This window comes from Ctenopharyngodon idella, chromosome 9 (genome assembly GCF_019924925.1).
Source record: "Ctenopharyngodon idella isolate HZGC_01 chromosome 9, HZGC01, whole genome shotgun sequence".
Taxonomy (NCBI): Eukaryota; Metazoa; Chordata; class Actinopteri; order Cypriniformes; family Xenocyprididae; genus Ctenopharyngodon; species Ctenopharyngodon idella.
Genome location: NC_067228.1, coordinates 13,875,669 through 13,897,247, shown reverse-complemented (window position 1 = coordinate 13,897,247; position 21,579 = coordinate 13,875,669). Strand labels below are relative to the sequence as shown.

At 35.1% G+C, this 21,579-nt stretch overlaps 1 long non-coding RNA gene across 1 annotated transcript in view; it reads right to left on the bottom strand.

The window, feature by feature from the left end:
- LOC127519331 (uncharacterized) overlaps positions 1-21,579 on the bottom strand; it is a 126,828-nt gene that overhangs the window by 67,920 nt on the left and 37,329 nt on the right. Inside the window, exon 2 of the long non-coding RNA XR_007931785.1 lies at positions 16,814-16,943. This is a non-coding gene — a long non-coding RNA (uncharacterized LOC127519331). The remainder of the gene's footprint in view (positions 1-16,813; positions 16,944-21,579) is intronic.

Below are 21,579 nucleotides of genomic sequence, written 5' to 3'. Positions count from 1 at the left end.
TTCAGCTTTCGGCCAATACTGAGTTGGCGTTTGGACGTAAACAAGGAAGCCTGCACTGAGTTCACTACATATGATAACAGCTCAAATTGTTGAATAAAGTCGTTATTTTTGTTTTGCACAAAAGATATTCACGTCACTTCATAACAATAAGGTTGAACCACTGTAGTCAGATGTGTGGATCAGATACTCTCGGATTTCATCAAAAACATCTTCATTTGTGTTCCAAAGGTGAACGAAGGTCTTACGGGTGTGGAACGACATGAGGGTGAGACAGAAATTTCATTTTTGGGTGAACTAACCCTTTAATAAATGTATAATATGAAGTGAAATGCAACTTTTAACATCTACTTAAAAGCTACAGTCTGCTTTTCTTCTCTTGTACTGTTCATCAGTACTTAAATTGTTTGTACCAGAAGCTCAGCAATATGAAACAGATGGCACTATTAGAGCATTATCATATTTCTAAATGAAAATGAAGAGCAGGGTTATTGGAGGGGCTCAGTCTGGCTTTGGCTGAGTTAGAGCTGTTGATTGCAGTGATAACAGGACAGAGAATAGAGCAGAGCTTGCAAAGTAAACCGCAAGTCTGTGCCAGCACGTTTTTGCTGTCTTGAGAAACCCCATTTCTCAATTTTGGGCAAATTATATTGTATTTATTTCTCTATTTTGCATTCGACTGGTGTCCAACAACCGTAAGAATGAAACATTACGTCAAACAATTCATTCCGAACCTGCCAAAAATACAGTACAATGTCCTTTTTGTGTCTCCCATTCATATTTTAAGCAGACCATGTTCTTGATATAATAATCAAACTTGCTTATTACAAAAACAGTGTGTGCATGTGTGTGTGTGTGTGTGTGTGTATATACTGTTCAAAAGATTGAGTTCTGTAAAATTTGAAAATAAATTTAAATAATTTTAAATAAATTATAATAAATTATAATTTATTCATGTGATGGCAAAGCTGTGATTAGCAGCCATTAATTCATGGTCACATGATCCTTCAGAAATCATTCTAATATGCTGAATTTGGTGCCTAAGTAACATTTCTTATTATTATCAGAATGTAAACAGAAACAGTTGTGCCACCCAATATTTTTGCGGAAACCGTGATATTTTTAGGGTGATTTGATGAATAAAAATGTAAAAAGAATTTATTTAAAATAAAAATGTTTTGTAACTAAATGTCTTTACAGTCACTTTTAATCAATTTAATGCATTCTTGCTGAATGAAACTTAATTTCATAAAAAAAAAAAATGTACTGACCCCAAACTTCTGAATGATAGATTGTGATATATATTTATATATATATATATATATATATATATATATATATATATATATATATAATCACAAGCTATCATTCAAAAGTTTGGTTTCAGTAAGTTTTGTTTTTGTTTTGTTTTGTTATGAATTATAAAGATTATTCTCAGCGCCACGTCTTCTGCATTTGTAGCACTGTATTCAGATCACAATTAACTAGTATTTAGTTTGGGCAAGCAACACAACTGACAACAAACAACAGCTGGCTCAAATAAAAGCCAAAAGTAAACAAACAACATTTGTCTTCGTTTGCAACTTTACAGCTACTTGCATGCTGGATTTCTCATAAGAGCTTTGCTGCTGGTGATCATGCTGAGACTGAATTGCGTTAAGAGGCGACATTCTCTTCACAATGAACAGATTTTGGATTAATGTCAGCCTTTGAGAGATAGCACATCTAAACGTCAGAGCCAAATTACCTGTTGCTAACAGATGTGTACTTTACACAACTGTCCGAAGTGAGCAGATGTTTGTTGATGACTTTGCTGTAATAAAGAATATAAATATTGATTTTTTTAATAATAATAATGAAAAAAATCAGATCAAGGTGTTGCTATGCAGTTGCTAGCATTAGTTTTTTAGCATTAGTGGTTATTGGTATTTCCTAGACAGCTGCTTGCTAATCTAAGTCAAAAGCACCCAGACACACGATTATTTAATAATTTGGACAGATACTTTATGACCCAGTCCTTTAATGCAAGTCTATGAGATTTTTCGTTCAATCGTCCATCATGCGAAAATCGTCTGAATGTCTAGAAAAGCAATAGTGCACTTTTTCTAAATAAGCCTGAAAGCCCCATAACCCTAGTATGAACAATAGTAATAGCAATGCTTGCCTTTGCAAACACCACTAATGATATTTTTTTGCTTAAAGGAGGAGGACGTGAAGGATGTCGCTCATGGTGAGACCTGCAGGTCAGACCTTTCGGTGTGTGCAGGTTGTTAGCGATATGGCTGTTTGTAGTAGCCAGTGTATTTTCTTTCCTATGCGCTATATCTCAGCAGACTCCAAACACCTGAAAAAAAATGTTGTGAAGGCCAGTGGCAGAGCTGGAGTCCAGTAATGAACAATTACCCACATCCACTCCACAGCTTCATCGCACCTTTAGCCCACAGCACAACAGGACACACATCACACATAATGATAGCATCAGAAAGGAAGTATCCCCTACAGCAGAGAAACACTACCTGCTGCAGTCATCCACCCATCCATCCATCCATCCATCCATCCATCCATCCATCCATCACCTAATTGTCTATCCATCTACTCGTCTCTATATATGTCTGTCTGTCTATCTATATATCTATTTGAACGAGAAAAAAGCTGTATTGAACATCCATGAAACAAATCTAGGCTACATTATTTTATCAGGGTTTATTGCTCTCTGTGCAATTTTTTCAATCCTTTATGATTGTTGTCTTGTCAGATTGTGTTATATGACCCCAGTGAGATCCTGGGTAAAAGCCAAGGCAGACATCAACAATCTTTTATGTCAGACAGTAGGATATACATCTTCACACAGACTTTGGTCATGATTGACTGATTCTGCGTTTTATCATCAATCGCATCACATTCTGACATTCTCATTGACATGCAAAACTGAAATGGTAGCGCAAAAACACAAGAAAGCCTTTGCATTAATGTGGAAAAGACTGGAGTCTGTCATGGCTGATGAAAGAGGGAATTTATGCTCATTCTTCAGAGCGAACTCAAAGTAATTACAATTATAACATAAATGGAATGAGATATTAACAAATTGTTAGTTGCATATCATATAAACAAGCTTATATGACATTTTTAAATTAATGTTTCTCACATAGACACCAACATCTTTAATTGCTGTTTTCCTATTGATTTTTCATTAGACGGCCATCCAATAGGCATTTACAATGCAGGACTACAACCCAAAATGTCTTTTACAATATCTGAATTTATCTCACACAGCAAAATTGTGGCAAAATCCATACAGAGTGCACTAACTTAAGTTTAATTTCTCCATCAAACAGGGCCTGATTGCTCTAAAAATCAAAATTCCCATCATTAATGTAACTCAGAAACTTTGGAAAACAGACTTCACCATCAAGACGACACGACGAGAAAATAATGGGCGCTAATCTTCCCCAGCCGCCCTCTGCCCTCCCACACTCTCATTCTCTTTTTCATCAAGTCCCCACTCATTCTCTCGCTCTGTCTGTTTTTACGAGGTGCAACCATTCTCAGTTTTACAGTAATGGTGGGGCTCATTATCCCTCCATTTCATAATCCCTGCATGTGTGACTCTCTCGTTTTGGATGTGTGACTCTCTTGCCGAGGTGCCTTTTAAAGGCATGCCACCCTTACCAAGGGCTCTGGAAATAAGATGTTTTGGTCATTAACTTTTATCCCTTGACTGGGTGATCCATTTACAAGAGAATGCCAGAACCTCACAATCATAAAAAAAATCTTTAAGATGCAGAAATGGTGACAAGGAAAATGTATAAGCGAATGAAGACGTAGGTAGTGATATTATTAAACAATTATTTTCAGCCAAATTATGTCATGCCAAAGTATTTAAAAGTGAGTATGTATGTGTGTGTTTGTGCTGCAGTCAGAAAAAAAAAAAAAAAAAAATGTTGAACGGCCTTGTCTTCTTTTCTAATTAAGTGTTTCCTTTGAGACAAACTAGAACTGTGTCATGTGCGACAAAACATTTCATAAAATAACATTCACTGCATTAAGCTGGCAAATAGGACAGAGAAATAAAGGGATAAAAATAAATAGAACTGTAGAATGTGACTATTTTAGGTCCTGCAGTCCTTGTCTTTATGGGTTAGAAGGGATTACTTTCACAATTGATGGTTGAGTAATGGTGGCCATTAAAAATGTTAAACCGAAAGCCACAGCAGGGTACTTACCAGTTACATATTATGCCTGGTGCATTGTGGGTAACTTGGCCTTCCTTTGGGATTTGGGTGAGAAATCATTGCATCATGGCATTATGTGCGGCTGTGAACCCTGTAATTTAGAGCCTCTGATTGTATGTGCAAGTGGGTGTGTAGTTTTGTGTATATACAAGATTTTAAAAAGCTAAACGTTTCTTAAACTGTTTGATAGACATGACTTTAAAAAATCAGATATGAGATATGAGAGCTTTTATAATTTTAATAAATTATTAGTGCTGTCAATTAAAAAAAATAACGAATTATCACACATTTTTCTGTAATTAATCGTGATTAAACACATTGGAGTTTTTAAAATTAGCCAAATTATGACGGAAAAAAAAACATATGCTGCATTAATTGCATTAAAAATTTTTAACGCGTTAAACTGAAAAAATGAATCGGCTGCATTAACACGTTAATTTCGACAGCCCTAATCATTCTAATCTGCTATATTTTACAAGCCAAAAGTGCACGTAGTGGATGTGACGTGCAGTGTGAGCTCCAGTGCGCGCTCTGTCTTCAGATGACCGTACAGACAGTATTTTGGACCACTGCCGGGATAATTACTGAATGCATTTGGGTTGAAATTGATTTATTGACGGTCGATAAGCTTAATTGATTAAATTATTAACATTCCCAGTCATTTCCAATGCAAGCGCTGTAAACCATTAGTGGAGGTCAATTACAATTTTGATTATTTCACAATCTGTTTTATAGATTAGAAAGAATACGTCAGCCAAATAAATTGCAAAGGCAGGGCAGTTATTATACGTGGAGCCCCATAAGGGACATAACACTGTGATCCGTCATACAATGAATGAAACAGCTATAGCATGCTACACTTCAAAATGTCTTCAAAAATGTAAATAAATAAAATAAAATAAGTAAATCTTAATAAGTACATCTCTTTCTTGACTAGCAGAAGCTGCAATATTTTTACATAAAATTTAATAAAAATGCAGAACAACCTTTTTATTTCCAATATTCTAAATGGACTCCACTTGCTGATTTAAACATGCAATGTAATGAGATCATGTCACAAACTTAGTCAGGCCATGTGATAATGTAAAGTAGCATGCTTACTGTAGAATAATGTTTCACTTGCTAAAAAAAGATAGTATACAGTATGCAGTATACAATATACTATAGTAAGCTTGTATATTATTCTGTACATAGTCTTAAGCATGGAGAATGTTTTGATTAATTTTTTGATTGATTTGGCAATTAAGCCGCTATTAATCCAACAATCAGCAGCATCAGGAAGAGCTAATTTCTCTTGCTCTACGGCATGTTCATACCTGCTAAAACTATTAATCTTTCTTCCTAGTTATGATAATTAATACAATTACCTAGCAACATAATACAGTCTCAAATTCAATTCCAATTTTTACAACATGACAACAATACATGTTACAAAAGCAAAAACAGACTCTGAATCCATAGATTAACTGAACGTTTGAACAGCAGTATTTCTGTATTGAGGGTTATTATTATTATTATTATTTTAATAGTCCATTTCTTTGGTTTTCAACAACACTTTTGGCATAATATTGATTACCACAGTGCCTAATCATAACCTTAAATAAATGAACAAATAGGCATGCATGTATATTTATCAATAAAATAATATTAAAGGACACTACATTTTTATATATTACATATATTATATAATTACATGTCATCCATCTGCTTGAAGTTATAATCCCTGATATGTAAACATAGCTGTCACACTGTACTGATTAATGAGTATTGTTCCTCCTCTGACCACTGCTATTGAGTCTTTTAAAACCCAGAGCTGTTTTGAGGGTAGTAAAACATGCTCCAATTGTCTCAGCTGTGAAACATGTTTCTACCCACTGTGGCAAATGAGAAATGACTGCTGTGGCACTCCCATGGATTAAAATAAAAAATGCAATGGGTCACTCCTCACCCTTTCCTAATGAGTCTCTGAAGAAACCAGTTTCTCTGGGAAGCTTCCATGAAAAAGAAATCAATGACGATCATTCATTTGCGCATGTTGCCAAACACACATCACACGACATGCACTGGATATACATCAACCTGCTGTGTTTGCCACCACACACGTGCCCGCACATACATTTAAGGACATATCAGCATTCCCTCGAACCCATCAAAGCAATTCCTTCCAGCCTCAGGATAAAGCCCTGGTGGTTCTGTCTTGATCCCTTTGAACTCAATTTAAAAGTAAATATGCTGTTCTCCTGCTGTGTGTCAAAGCACCAGACACTTTGTAACGGTACCCTCACATACTTAGCAGTACACCTCAGCAGTTTCTCCATACAGTGTGTGTGTAATCAGGCGAAAGAAAAAAAAAAGAGTGAGAGAGAGAGAGAGAGAGAGAGAGAGAGAGAGAGAGAGAGAGAGAGAGAGAGAAAGAGAAAGAGAAAGAGAAAGGAGAAGGGACAGAGAGAGAGCGCCTCAGGACAATTTTCTGTTTCTCTTTGCGAGCTTTAAGTTAAGAGCGCTGACTCTTTGCTCATGGTGGTTCAACCTCCAGCTCTGATGACCTTGTTCTTTATTCTGCTTCTGTCTGAATTAGATGTTACAATAGCTATAAAACATTGGAGAATTGCAAAATAAATTTCATGATTCAACAAGAATCACCTAAATATATAAAATAAATAGGAATATTAAATACAAAATAAAATACAAGAAATATAAAAAAAAAAAAAAAAAAAAAAAAGCCTAGACTGTGAAATGTCTGTGAATCTTGACTTAAATGTTGGTCTTTTCTTCATCCAAAGCTGTTGTTTGGCTCCAGAAGACCTGGGATATTGAGGCCAAGTTATGGACTTTAATTTTATAGTGTATTTTGTCCTATTCAGTGCTTAACAGCAGGATTCCAAAAATAACAACATACTGGTATAGACATAAAGGAGGATAAATCATGACATAATTTTAATTTTTGGGTGAATTAGTCCTTTGACCACATTTGAATTTAAGATCATTTAACACAAAGACACATATGCACACTTCAGTGTTGATCTATCTAAAGTGGGTTATATTGGATTTATATCAAATTTACACCAGCATGTGCTTTGCCAAAATGTTAAACAGCACCCATAGATGCTCTATAGTGACTTTGGCATGACATTAGTTAGTACATGTTAGTGTAACCTTCCCACTGATCCCGTATCTGTGCCGTCCTAAACACAGCAGCACTGACATCAGGAGGATTTGTGTCCTAGTGTTTCTGTGGTAACTGTATGTCTGCATACACAGAAACCACCACTAAACTATATTTCTGCTGATATTTTGTCTACCATATGCAGCCAATGTCTAGATGAATATCACTTGAAACTTTAATTATGCTCAGGCACAGATGTTCTTTGTCAGCTTAACACAAAGTTTTATCCTGAACTATAATAAAAGATCCCTTGGCTAGGATTGGCCAATATAGGTAAATATTGTTGTCTTCTGAAACTAAGCGACCAGTTTTGATTTAAAATAAATGTGATATTGCATTTTGTAATGGTAACGAAATATTGTTGCAGTTCAATATTTTACAATATTTACTGACTAGATAGATAGCAAGGCAAGGCAGAACAGTGAACTGTGATTAAACTCTGCTCAGTGCTCAAAAAGCACGAATAACAAGCAAAATGTGTTTTCTTCATTTCATATTGAGTTCCAAATGAAACAAAGAATTGATTCAAGCTATTTCCTTTCAAGAAGTTTATTCACACACACAATCACACACAGATACAAACAGATGGTTTGATTGAGTCCAGTTTCTAATCTGTTTGTGCAATTACTTTTTTTGATTTTCCTACAAAACATCAGTTGAAAACACAGTACTGTGTTTGTTTTGTTTTCTTCTACCTGGTCCAAATGCTTTTTCCTTTTTTTCGATTATAATTGTGTTTCCCCCCCCTCCAGAAGAATTCAGGAAGGTTAAGCTTTAGATGAAGCTTAATTAGTCTCTGGTTCAGCCATTATGCTCTCAGCGGTCTCGTCAGGCCACACAGTGATGTTGTGCTGGCATGGGGTCAATAAGAATCGGATTGCTTTCGACCAGTTGAGTCAGAGGGAAGCTGGAGTGATGCCACTGATGGGTTTCTAATGTCCTTTTGGACATTTTGCATAATACTTTGCCAACTTTGTGATTTGGGTAAACACAATACAGTATTTCACAAAGAGAGAGGTCTTAAAGGGATAGTTCATCCCAAACAAACCCAAATTTAATTTATTATTTAGCGAAAATCTCAACCTTACGGAGCCCGGAAAGTCACCTGTAAAAAAAAAAAAAAAAAAAAAAAAGATCCGCAAATCCATTGCCACAGTTTTGCAACTTGTCCCCTCACTTTATAAACCATACTCACATATTCTTAAATTGTTTATCAAACTGCGCTCATTAATTAATAAACCATACCTACAAATTTCCAATCCATGCCCATGCTTTCACAATCCATTCCCACAGTTTTGCGAACTTGTACTTATGGATTTGTGGCCTCTCATGAGCACCAAGGTCAGGATTTTGCTAAATAATAAATAAAATTTCAGGTGTTTTGTTGTTGTTGTTTTCCCTGTATGCCTTCAGAACCCTTGAAATATACATCACAATCACTGGAATATGTTGGTGATACTTTAGCGTCTTTTTTTTTTCTGTTCATGGCCATTTATAGATGAGCGTGAGCAGGACATTTTTTATGTATTTTTAAATATGCTCTTTTGTGGTTCGAAAAAAAAAAGGTGTTACACATTAGAACAAATCCAGGGTGAGTAAATACTGTAATGACTGAATGTTCATTTTTAAGGGAACGATCCCTTTAAGTCTGAACTCCAAAACAAAACAGGTCTGTGGATAGATTAGTAGTTTATGTACAGTAAATCATGTTACTTAGATTGGTCAGAATTGAAGGCTGTGTAGCCTGTTTTCATTTCACAGTGTATACATGAATGCAACTTGCTTTATAAGAACATTTTACACGTTATACTTAAACTCAACATCACTGACAAGACAGAAATCTGGCAGATAAAAGTACTTATACTAGTTGTTTAGCTGCATGTATGAGCTGAATGGCTTGTTTGATAAAATGTATTTATTACTTACTGTACTATACTACCTGTCACGGACTGCATTTCCCATCATCCTCCCTGGCACCTAACCACGCACACCTGGAACTCATCTAGCCCTCATCAATAGTACTATATAGAGCACACACACTCCCTCAGTACCTCATCTGATGCTACAGACTACTTAGCTTAATGGTCCTTGCTAGCTGCTGTTACCTCATCCAAGCTGATCTCTAGTCATCCTTTGTCTCATCCCTTGTCTCAGGTCCTTCTCATCTGCTAACAATCTCAAGTATCATCACTTACCTGTTTATGCGTTGTGTTCATGTCATATCTGCAAACAAACCTGTTTGAGTTTTACCTCAGTTCTGGGGCCTATACCATGATTGTAGTTGAGCAAACTCAGGATTACAGGATTAGTTTCAAGATGACAAAAACAAACCAGACTTGGACATGTAGTCATTTTTATAACTTTATCTACCGATTCCAAATCTTATTCACATTACATGTTATCTGTATATATTTATATTCATTTATAAAACGGTTAGTTCCTATCCTTAATTCTGATTGGTCAATAGCTATGTTTTATTCACGATAAAGTATCACTAGACAACAACCTTAGCAACCACTCTGTTTGCAACGTAAACTGTTTGTTCTCAATTGATATTGTTCATTGAAGCTTACTGTATTATGTAGAAGAGTATTGTGAGAAAGAGATTGAGTGAGCAAGTTTATTATCTGCATTCAGATTTAGCATTTTCCTTCAGGTCAGTCCTATGTTCATAATAAAAAATCTGTTTAAATGTCCGATGTATTATCTTGTCCTTTTAACAGTTAAGGGGTTTTCCCGTGACTGACAGCGCTAGTCAAAGCATTTGTCAGTTGCATCTTGTTCTGTGTTCACAACAATTCAGTTTTTTCAATGTAAAAATCTTCGCTACTGACTGACACACTCATAAAGACAGTCTTCTATTGCTGTTCACGGTCAGGGACTATTTATTCTGGTGGAAGGAAGGCTTTTAGTGAAAGTTTACTTCATGAAAGTTGCATTGATACATATTTTTGGCTTTAATATTTGTTTTGTGTGGTAACCATTTTATAAAAGCAATAAGGTACTCAAGGCTAGTGCTGTATCGTAAATAAGTCACGGCTGAGACTTGTTCATGATACAGCACAGCCTCTTGTACCTTATTGCTTATTTAAACTACAGTAGTCAACATTTGAAGTGGATCAAAAAAAATCATCAAAGTTGTCCTAAGACAAGAACGGGTATTGCATTTTGGTTTTAGGACAACTTTGATGAAAGGTTTTGATCCACTTGATCCACTTCAACTGTACATGCTTGATGATAATTGTTAAAATAAAACTGCTCATGTGTAATGGATTAAGGGTATAATAATTATCATACTAAGTCATTTAAAATAATTATAATAAATCATCTCTATAGCTAGACAATTTTGTATTTAAAAATCTTTTACTATGTAGTGACCTTTAATTTGGAGCAAGAGAAACTTGGAGACCAATTTTATTGTGTCAGATATGTGTCACTTTGCCCACAGCTGATTGGTCCAATTTTGGTTTGAGATCTCTTACCCAGAACATAACCTGCCCCGGAGTTAGCCGTGGAGCGCAAGTTACTTTGGCAATAAATACCGCTAAAAGCCAAACTGAAACATACCTGGGTAGCCACCTAAACCAGCTTAATGATACAGGCCCCTGGTCATTGCATCCAAGCCTGAATGTTAAATTAAGCTGAACTGAATCTCCAGGAGCAGGACTGACCCCCTCAGGAAAGTACAGGATCAATGATTGAACATACACTCACACATACACGTTTACTTAGCTATCTAAATGTGGACATTGCATAGACTTCTATCGCTTTATGCACAGCTAATTACAAATACTATAAATTTAAGCCACACCCTAACCCTAACAGAAACCTTTCTGCATTTTAATGATTTAAAAATAAATAAATAAAAACACTTTTTTTTTTTTTTAAATCAGTTTTTACAAATGGGATGTCCCCAAACGAGGTTTTGGGAATTTTTGTCAGGTTTAGCTCACTTCTGGTACAAATTTGTCACCAAAAGTAAGTAGGTATACACGCACACGCACACCCACACCCACACCCACACACACACACGTTGGTACACCTATCATTATGAGGACATTCTATAGACATAATGGTTTTGTACTGAGCTAATGAAATGTTCTATCCTCTAACCCTAAACATACAAATCACAGAAAACTTTCTGCATTTCTACATTTTCAAGAAACATCACTTAGTATGATTTATAAGCTGTTTTCATCATGGGGACCAAAAAAATGTCCCCACAAGGCCAAAAAAATGTATGGTATTGCTGTATTTGTGAGGACATTTGGTCCCCATAATGTATAGGGTTTAGCAGAACCACAATGTATAGCACATAAAATTTGCATTCAGCACTACATCTGTTCCTGAAGCCAAAAATTACTGGTTAAGCAGTTGATTTTGCATGGATTTGAAATCATTACTGAAACTGTGCCATTAGAGGGCTGGCATTTCATTCGACTGGTACACCAAATCTCACTAAATATGGTAATAATTTAGCTAGCATTTGGAAGCAGTTGATTGATTTAGGTGTTGATGTAGATGTGTTTCTGCCGTCCATTTGTGTACTTATGAATATTCCTATTTGTTTAATTAGTGTAACTGGGCAACAAGGGAAAGAGATAGAGCCAAATTCGAGAGAGGCTAAAGCCTATGTTTTATTGGATTTAATTTACTTTATGTTTTTTGCCAATCATATATTTAAGGCAGAAAGGCTGAGAGAGTGCAAACAAATTTCACTGCCAAAAGCACCACATATACAACAAACCCTATGTTATACTGATTTGGCCTCTCATAAATGTGCTGCCAATTAAAAATAAATACCAAAGTCTATAAACAGACTGTGTGTTTCAGTTCTGTCTGTTTTCAAAACTAATAATTTGTGCATTTATTGGAACTAGACTTGTTTTTCCTGAAGGAATTATCTGTACTTGCAGGGCAGCAGCAAATAGTGTTAAAGTGTTAAGTAAATTTAGGTTTTAGGCTTTAGTTCTGTGTGAATTAAATGCTATCACAGCCTCCACAAACTGCCGTACTCATTATACTCAGCACACGTCTTATTTTCTGTCAGCTGTGAGTGAGAATAAACATGTCAGTACTGGTTGCTAAAGAAGAATTTAAAAAGACAAATTACAATTCAGTATGCAAATATTATAATGATATCATCAATGTCGGTGACCAATAAAGGTGAACATTATCAATGTATATATGTTATCAAAGTTCTAGACTTTAATCTTACAAAATTTTATAAAGCCAGACACAAAAAACAAACAAAAAACTTTGAATTGAGTCTCTACGTCAAACAATTTAAGCTGAATTCATTGCTGAAAATTGTGGAGAAGAAAGATGAATCTCAATATAATACTGCTTTTTAAATTAACAGATGTAAACTGCAGACAGAAGCTGTCATTAGATAAAGGTATGAATATTCATGGTGCACATCTGTAATAGACTATGCAGGTTCTGCCAACAGCTGAAGTCACACATATAACTGAATCAATTTCTCACCAAGCCCAGCCAAACTGACTTTCACCATGACAAGCTCAAAGGTCAGAAGCAGATATCATCCATCTTTTACAAGCAGGCTGGACCATTAGGCTACGGTGTGTGTGTATTTATATATGTGTGTGTGTACATAAATTCCATCTGAGCATAATCAACAAAAAAAAGACAGTATAGTTCAGACAGTATATTTTTTAGCCATATCATAGACACTGATTCTGCTGTTTTTTATAAGAACAATTAGATGACAGGTTAGTCAGAGCACAGATATATCACTGCATATAGCCATAGAGACAGAGCGCATTTAGTATAATCTGAAAACCACGCCCACCGAAGAGGAAAACAATCCAACCGTCTCCATTGACTTTGTATTGTGTGAGGCTGCCTCCTTGTCATTTCTGACTTATTACAAAAAACAGAACAATGTCTAAAAGCTACTATGTGACATGGTGTACAGCAAACAAGCTAAAAAACCCAGAACTAAGTTTTTATAAGCTGTCGACCCCAAAAAACGAATGTTTAAGGACACAAAAGTGGATACAGGCAGTAAGACAGAGCGCAACGGGTCATATTACTATAAGAAATAAATTGGAGGGGAACGAAATCGGCGACAGGTTATGCTAAACAAACAAAGAAAAAAAACATTAATTATTTTTAACCATGTCAAAGAATTATTTCACCTGTCGCCGAATACGTTCCCCTCCAACGCATTTCTTATAGTAATATGACCCGTTGCGCTCTGTCTCACTGCCTGTATCCACTTTTGTGAATATGCATATGATTTGTCTTAAAGAATGTTAAAAACACCAGATAGACGTGAACAACATTAAAAACTTGATTTTCACCACAGAGGGGCTTTCAGATGAGGGTAACCATAGTGACATTAAGCTGCTTGACAAATTAAAGGGATAGTTCACCCTAAAATAAAAATTAATTCATAAGTTACTCACCTTGGTGTTGTTCTAATTCTATATGCCCTTCTTTCTTTTATGGATCACAAAAGGAGAATTTTTTAAAAATGTCCTGCTCATGATCGTCCATATAGTGAATAGCAATCAGAATCAAGCTTTTTAAAAAAGATTAACTCCTGACCTTGGCTGTTGGTCTTCTGTGCACGGCTTTGTGACGTGCTCGTTAGCGTCGTAGTTCACTCCGAACTTTCTTCACTGAGTTAAATATCTCTTGACCAGAATTCAGTTTGTCTGATGACAGATGTGATAACTTTTTGTTATGACAAACACAACAGATATATTCACCTCAGAGGAGAAGGTATGTGAGTTGTATTTCATGTTGAGTTTATGTTAATCTTTCTCATAACTTGTGTGCTTTTTCTGGGCAAAACAGAGTGAACTGCAGCGCTAACAGTCACATGAACGAACACCTCGCGTAGTCGTGCACAGAAGACCAACGGCCAAGGTCAGGAGTTAAATTTCATATCGTATACCCCCAGAACACTTGGAATATACGACATGTGTCATATGGGATCATTCTGTGATACTTTAGCATCTTTTTTAAAAAGCTTGATGCTAGTCGCTATTCACTGCCATTATGGACGAGTGCAAGAGAGACAATTAAAAAAAAAGAAAGAAAATTAGGGAAAAAAAAAATCTCATTTTATGGTACATAAAAGATAGAAGGACATATGGCATTAGAACAACACCAGGGTGAGTAATTTTGAGTTAATTTTGATTTTAGGGTGAACTATCCCTTTAAAGGTGCAATATGTAAGATTTTTGCAGTAAAATATCCAAAAACCACTAGGCCAGTGTTATATATTTGGTTCACTTGAGTACTTACAATATCCCAAATGTTTCCAACTGTTTGTAAATCATGTGACAATTGCATTTTTAACCAAGGCTCCGGGACGTGTGATTCGTCGCTTGTCAATTGCGTCATACCCGCGTCTGCCTCGGTTTCCGGTTTTATTTTGTAGAAACCATGGAAACACCATAGACGCTTTAATATATTACACGTTTTAATAGACAAGGGAACAACTGTTTTGATATATTTATAGACAGAAAACTAATTGTTATATAGCTCAACACGTTTAGTCTTATTGTTTAAATCTAATTTTCTTGATTTTTTTGCGAGTACCATGCTTTACCATGCCTCAGAGAAAAACACTATTTTGTCAAGTAGCTAACATAGCATAATCAGATGCAGCTTTATTTTTAGTAACAGTAATACAGAATTCTCTCCATCATACAATACGTTTTAAAATGAATTGCATGCCATTTATCAACACAAGCCATCCAGCATTTAATATGATATTCTAAAATCGATCTAGCTTACTGCAGTGTGCAACAAGTGTCTCACAGCAGCCATTGAGAGAACGCACAGAGTAACGTTATAACAACATTTTCAACACTCTCAAATGTATCTAATATGATAAACAGAGCTGTGTTACCTCATACTCATGACCGGAAAAGCGGAAGCAGCGCCGGCGACTGTGGCATAATAAAAGTTCCGCTGCTCGTGAGGCGTGTGTTGCACAATCGCTCCAGCGGCCTCGTTCAGCTTCCACAACACTCGGTCCTGCTTTGCTTCATACTACAATAACGTTAATAATCGCATCCATGAACATGATTTCTTCCCGAGTCCTATCCCTATTCTTTTGCACCGTCCGTTGAGGTGAAGACCACATCTCCCAAGATTGCGCGCTCAAACTTGGCGTCATCAAGCTACGCCTTTGTTTTGAATAGGCCTCTAGCGACCTCTAGCGGACAGAAATCCTACATACTGCACCTTTAACATTGAAAATAAATTAAAAATTTTATTCTAGCTTTACATATCACCAGCATATTAAGAAATGACTGTGTTTAAAAATATAATATTCTGTCTGCCAAAGTCAAATTAATCCTCAAAGGAACAACTTCAGCACAAGCAGTAAGACATGATGTAAAAACTAGCCTTCTGTGAAAATACTGTCCTTTAGAGAAATATACTTGTGCTTTAATTAATCTGAAAAGAGTCACGAAATTATATTGAAGTGGATTATTTTTTATTATATCTTTGACAAAATGTCAAACTGCAGTCAATGTGGCGACCACAGCGGTCAAACAGAGGAAATATTGAAAAATTATGTGTATGTGTGCATGTGATGTACTTTGGCTGAGAAACTCTTGGCACCCTGAACAAACTTCACACATTTCCTCTTGTACAATGTGTGTGTGAGTGAACGATCGCGCTGTTTTAACGTTCAAAGAACAACAAACAAGAGGAAATGTTTTACTACACCTCTGTATAACCATGCTGACATGAAAAACACTGCTGCCCATCCGTTCAGTGTGTGTATGTGTGAAAGTCAATGCGGCCCTGAAGAGCTCTTCTAAAAGAACCATTAAAATGCTTGTTTCAAATCAGAAAAAACACAATTTTTATTTGAAAATGAACAGTAATCATATCTAAAATTGAAGGTGTGTTTTAAATGTCTTTCTATCAGAAATATCCTTAAAGTAAAAAGTGAGCTGCTGACCTTAAAGAAATTCAAATCCGTAAATATATTAACAGCACCGTGCATTGACCTTGCTGGTTAGCCAAATAACGTCATTGTCTCAAAGCAGCCAAAGGGGAAAGTGTGTGAGTGTGTGTTCGCCCAGAGACGCAAGTCACACATAACTCACTCATCTTGTTTATATAAAAATTTGGGTGTTACCTCAGAAACATAAGCCTTGAATTTCCATGTATCACTTTCCTAAGACACACTCCATATCCTTAATTTATGCAATTTTACCTCTCACTTAAATAAAGGAATGACAGAAAGAAAAGCTGTAGATGGTGATTTAGGTGCTTAATGAACTCATTTACCGCATTGTTAGGCACAATAAGAGCAGGTTGTTCCACAATTGCTGCTGTTAATGCAGTTGAGGAAAGGTTTTAGAGGTTACTGGGAAATTAGGCTCTGACAGGCAGAATGATTAGACATGCTAGAGATTACCTGTCTCTCTCTCTTTCACTCTTCATCCGTGTGGTGTCAGTGTTCTGGCACATTGTGCTGTTATACTGTTGATGAACCAACACATGTTGACCTTTTTCCCCTCAATCTCATCTGTCCTGTCTAGTTTTACCTATAATTGGAGGAGAAAGAGAGAAAAGAGCATTAGTTTTCATACTATAATCAAGATGGCTTTGTGACGTCACAGATATAAGGGTTCTTCTCGACATTTATCTCTGTTATGCATTATGTAACAGTATGTAATTTATTTATACAACAGCTTAAATGTAAATAAAACATTGTTAAAGGTGAAAAAGTTTTGGAAAGTTCGACGTCACAATTTAAATTATTTTTAAAATATTAAATGTATCATGTGTAAAGTATATGTTTCTAAAAAACATACACTGTAAAAAAAAAAAAAAAAAAAACTCTTAAAAAAATGGTCAATGACTGTCAGCTACGGCTGCCAAACAAAAACCTTAAAATTAAAGTAAAATATTCTAATTTAAATAAAGTGTAAAAAACTTTAACAGAAATTTTCATTAAATTTTTTCTACAGAAAAACTTATTTTACAGGTATTCCCTGAATTATTACAATAAAACACCTTCACTGCAAAACATAATCTTAAAAAAAAAAAAAAAAAACAGTCAAATGACTTTCAGCAAAGGCTGCCAATCAAAGTCTGTAAAATATCCTAATTTAAATGCAAAACACTCTTACAGAAAAAACACTGTTGTTTTACAAGTACATCCTGAATTGTTACTAACGAAACACATTTCCTGTAAAATGTGAATCTCTCGTATTTAACCTGAGCGCACATGAATGAATTAATGTAACTATATGTTACTGCCTCTGAAATAAAGCAACATGCAGCATAACACCAATGTCTTCTGGCTCCTCCTGGACTGAAGCACAGGATCTACTCTCCAGCACAATGGTGACCCACAAAACACACAATACAGAAACCCTTTAAATCCCAACAGAACATGAAACACTAACAGATCTCTCAAGATCTCAGCATCTTCACTTATTACAGTCCAGACTTTATTTCATACAAAAGTTCTTATTGAGAATTAACAGAGGTTTAGATGTTGATGTTTTATTGAATAAAAAAATAAAGTTTGAAGTCACCATTCTGGTGGTTAGTGCTGGCTTTAGTTGGGCTCTTGACCCTTTACTCTTTGACATTAGGGTTTCTGAAACATGTTTGTTATAACAAAAAACAAACAAACAAAAAACGCTATATAAATAAAAGAGAAATTCTGATCAGATGATGTTGATCACTTTTTAAGTGATGGTATAGTCATCATAAAGTGGTTTGATTCACTGCTACCGGAGTCTGGTCTCTGACTAATTTGTTTAATATTAGTTGTGACTTAACAGGTCAACACTACTGCAGTGCTGTGATACTATAGACAATTCTATTAAATCATTATGCAGAAAATGTTTTGTCAAGGTCACACAGACACCAAGAATCAGTGTATGAATCTCAACAATGGTGACAATTAAAAAAAAAAAAAAAAATTCAGATTAACTCACAACGTCACAAAACAAGCTACTAATGTCACAAAAAAGCTTTGTTGATTGTCACCATTGTTGAGATTCATATGTTGATTATTGATGTCTCTGTGTTCCCAAAGAAAAAGAAAAAAGCATGGCTGAAAACATTTTCTGCATAATGACTAAAAAAATCAGAATACCAGGTTATCATAATATAATTCCACAATATCACAAGGTTACAGTAAATCATATGAAATTAATGGTTAATATACACAGAAATTTGACACTATGTGACATCAGTGAATCTGGCCACTTCATGACAACGATATCATCAATAAATCGCCAAAGTAAAACTAACATGGAAAGGGTCAAGAGCCCAACTAAAGCAAACGCTCACCTCCATAACGGTGACATCAAACTTTTTTTTTCAAGACATCAACATCTAAATCTTTGTTAATTCGCAGTAAGAACCTTTGTATAAAAGAAATAAAGTCTGTAATAAGTGAAGATGCTGAGATCTTGAGAGATCTGTTAGTGTTTGATGTTCCGTTTTTGCCAGTCATTTGAATCAAATCAGGACAATACCTGTAGAATAAAAGAATATTTTTAACATTTAAAGAAAATTTTTGTTAAAGTTTTTTGCACTTTATTTAAATTAGGATATTTTACTTTAATTTTATGGTTTTTGTTTGGCAGCCGTAGCTGACAGTCATTGACCATTTTTTTTTTTTTAGGATTTTTTTAAAGCAAAGGTAATAATTCAGGAAATACCTGTAAAACAGTGTTTTTCGGTTTATTTAAATTAGCATATTTTACTTTAATTCTACAGGGTTTTTTGGCTGCCATTCATTTGACCGTTTTATCATTTCACTGCTTTGTTACTGTTTAATTACTGATTATTTTTGTAATTTTACATACATTATAAAAAATACAGTGTAAAAATATAGTGTATATATAAAAAATACAGTAAATTTTCTGTAAAAAATGTGAATTACTGTAATTTTTCATTAATGTCATAATACATAAAATAACAGCTGAGTTGTTAATTTACATACATTGTAATTTTAGAGTTTTGAGTGTAATTTTAAAAATAAAAGAAAATGACTGTAAAAAAAAAAAAAATCAGTTATTTTCCGTAAAATTAGGATTTTTTTTTTTTACAGTGTAGGAGTGAATTCAGGTTAATTGGGACACTTTTTCCCATTGAGATGACTGCAACTAACCTGAATTCAAACCTAGCGGATCCTAGTGCATGAAACATACCATAACTGTATTATTTATGCATATACTATTATTAAATAATTTATATAAAAAAATAGCCAATGAGAAAATGCATTATCGCAGTTCCACTGTGGTGAAGAGATGCGATATAACATTTATTCTCCTCAATATGTTAAACAAAGTTGATGTGTGGAAAAAAATAAAAAATAAAAAAAAAATAACTTTGTAAAAGAAAAAACATACAGAAAAGTGTTTTATAACACAATCTGAAGAGTCTTGAAAGAATATCAAATAATTTGGCTTAAAAACAGCATATTGCTTTCTTTTTTTAATTCAAACAAATGCATTTTCTTGAATTTTTTATTCTTAGACAATTAAGGGAAATTATGTCTGCAGTGGTAGTAGGAGATTTATTTAGGGTAGATGCCATATTTAATTTAATACAAATGAAAATAAGGCTCTGTTTGTGGTGTTGATAATTTAGCTGATTAAACACTGACATACATCTTCATCTTCCATTAGAGGCAAAAACATCCCCCAAAAAAATGGTTGTAAAAATTAGACCAAAGAAATAGGTGCAACTTTTTGAACAGACAGTACAGTATTCCATCCCTCCCTATCTCTATGCTGAATTTCCATGTGGATCCAGTCTGGTTAGTCTAACTGGTTTGGTGGTGATCTACATGGTGTAAGAACATAGTCATGCTGTTAACTATAGCAAAACTTGGCTGGTGAAGCTGGTCAACCAAAGTGCATTAGCAGAAAGCACTAAATATATTGTCAGTAATAGCGGTGTTTTGTGGAGAGAGAGAAATACTGCCTGTCAATTGCATGACGCAAGTGTAATAAGTGCTCTGAATGGTCATGTGCTTTATTTACTCTTCTTGATAGCCAATAACATCAGCAACAAACATTTAGCAGCTCCAAACTGTGTCCTCTGTAACATCAGCAATTTCTGGACAAGGACACGCAACACAACAACACACAGCTGTACACACACACATACACACTTACATACATGAACACTAGAAGGCTGATACTGTAGATTCCAGACATTCACTCTGTACACACTGTTTTCTCATTAAAGCCATGTTTTTACTACTCTCATAAAGCGTCTTAGAGGTGACCTTGGGAAGGACCGTTAAGAAATGATGTAATATTAGTTCCAATAAAAGGTGTGGAGAATACATTCATAAAGACTTCCAACACATATTAATAGTAAAATGTGCCATTAAAACAACGGGCAGATTTTTACAAAGTGTGCTTTGTCCTCTGAGGGCTACGGCAATCTATTAAAGAACAAATGTTCACATGTTAAAGCAGACAGACATGACCTTGACAAATGGAAAGAGAGTGTAAATTTTAACATCACACTATATGCAGATGCAAGAGTCCTTTGATACCAGAGTAAATACACAAAGAAATTTGAAAGCAATGAGTTTGATATCAAGCCATATTGTTAAATGCAAAAGCATATATATTGCAGAATGTCATTTTGCTCTTTTCCATACAACAAAAACAGATGGTGACTAGTGTACTGAAGCTTCAAAATGTGACAATGAAGCACTATAAAAGTACCATAAAATAATCCAGACTGGTATAAAGTAACTGACTGAACTGGAATTGAACTGAATAGACAGAACGGGTGTGATGGTGCAGTAATGTATGGGTTTTGCACCAGCAGGACTGAAGTTCAAATGAAGTGAAGTGAGATGAGAGAATTACAGCAGTGAGTGTTGCACAGGAAATGCATTTCATTCTGTTCTCATCTTCCACAGACTGATAGCTGAAAGGCAGGTATCCATCTTCACCTGTCTTTATTCAAACTCACACCTGATTGCCCGTAGCTACCCCCGTAGAAATTACTGTGTGCACGTCTATGTTCAGAATTTGTGAATTGGGTTTCTTTTTTATTTCATGAGTTGGAACTTGAATCAAATGAACCAATTCCATAGCAATTTAAAGAAATTCAAAACAAGTAAAGACATTCTGGGAAATAAAATGTTGTTCCATATTTGTCCATAAAAGGAAGGTTTATGTATTAAAT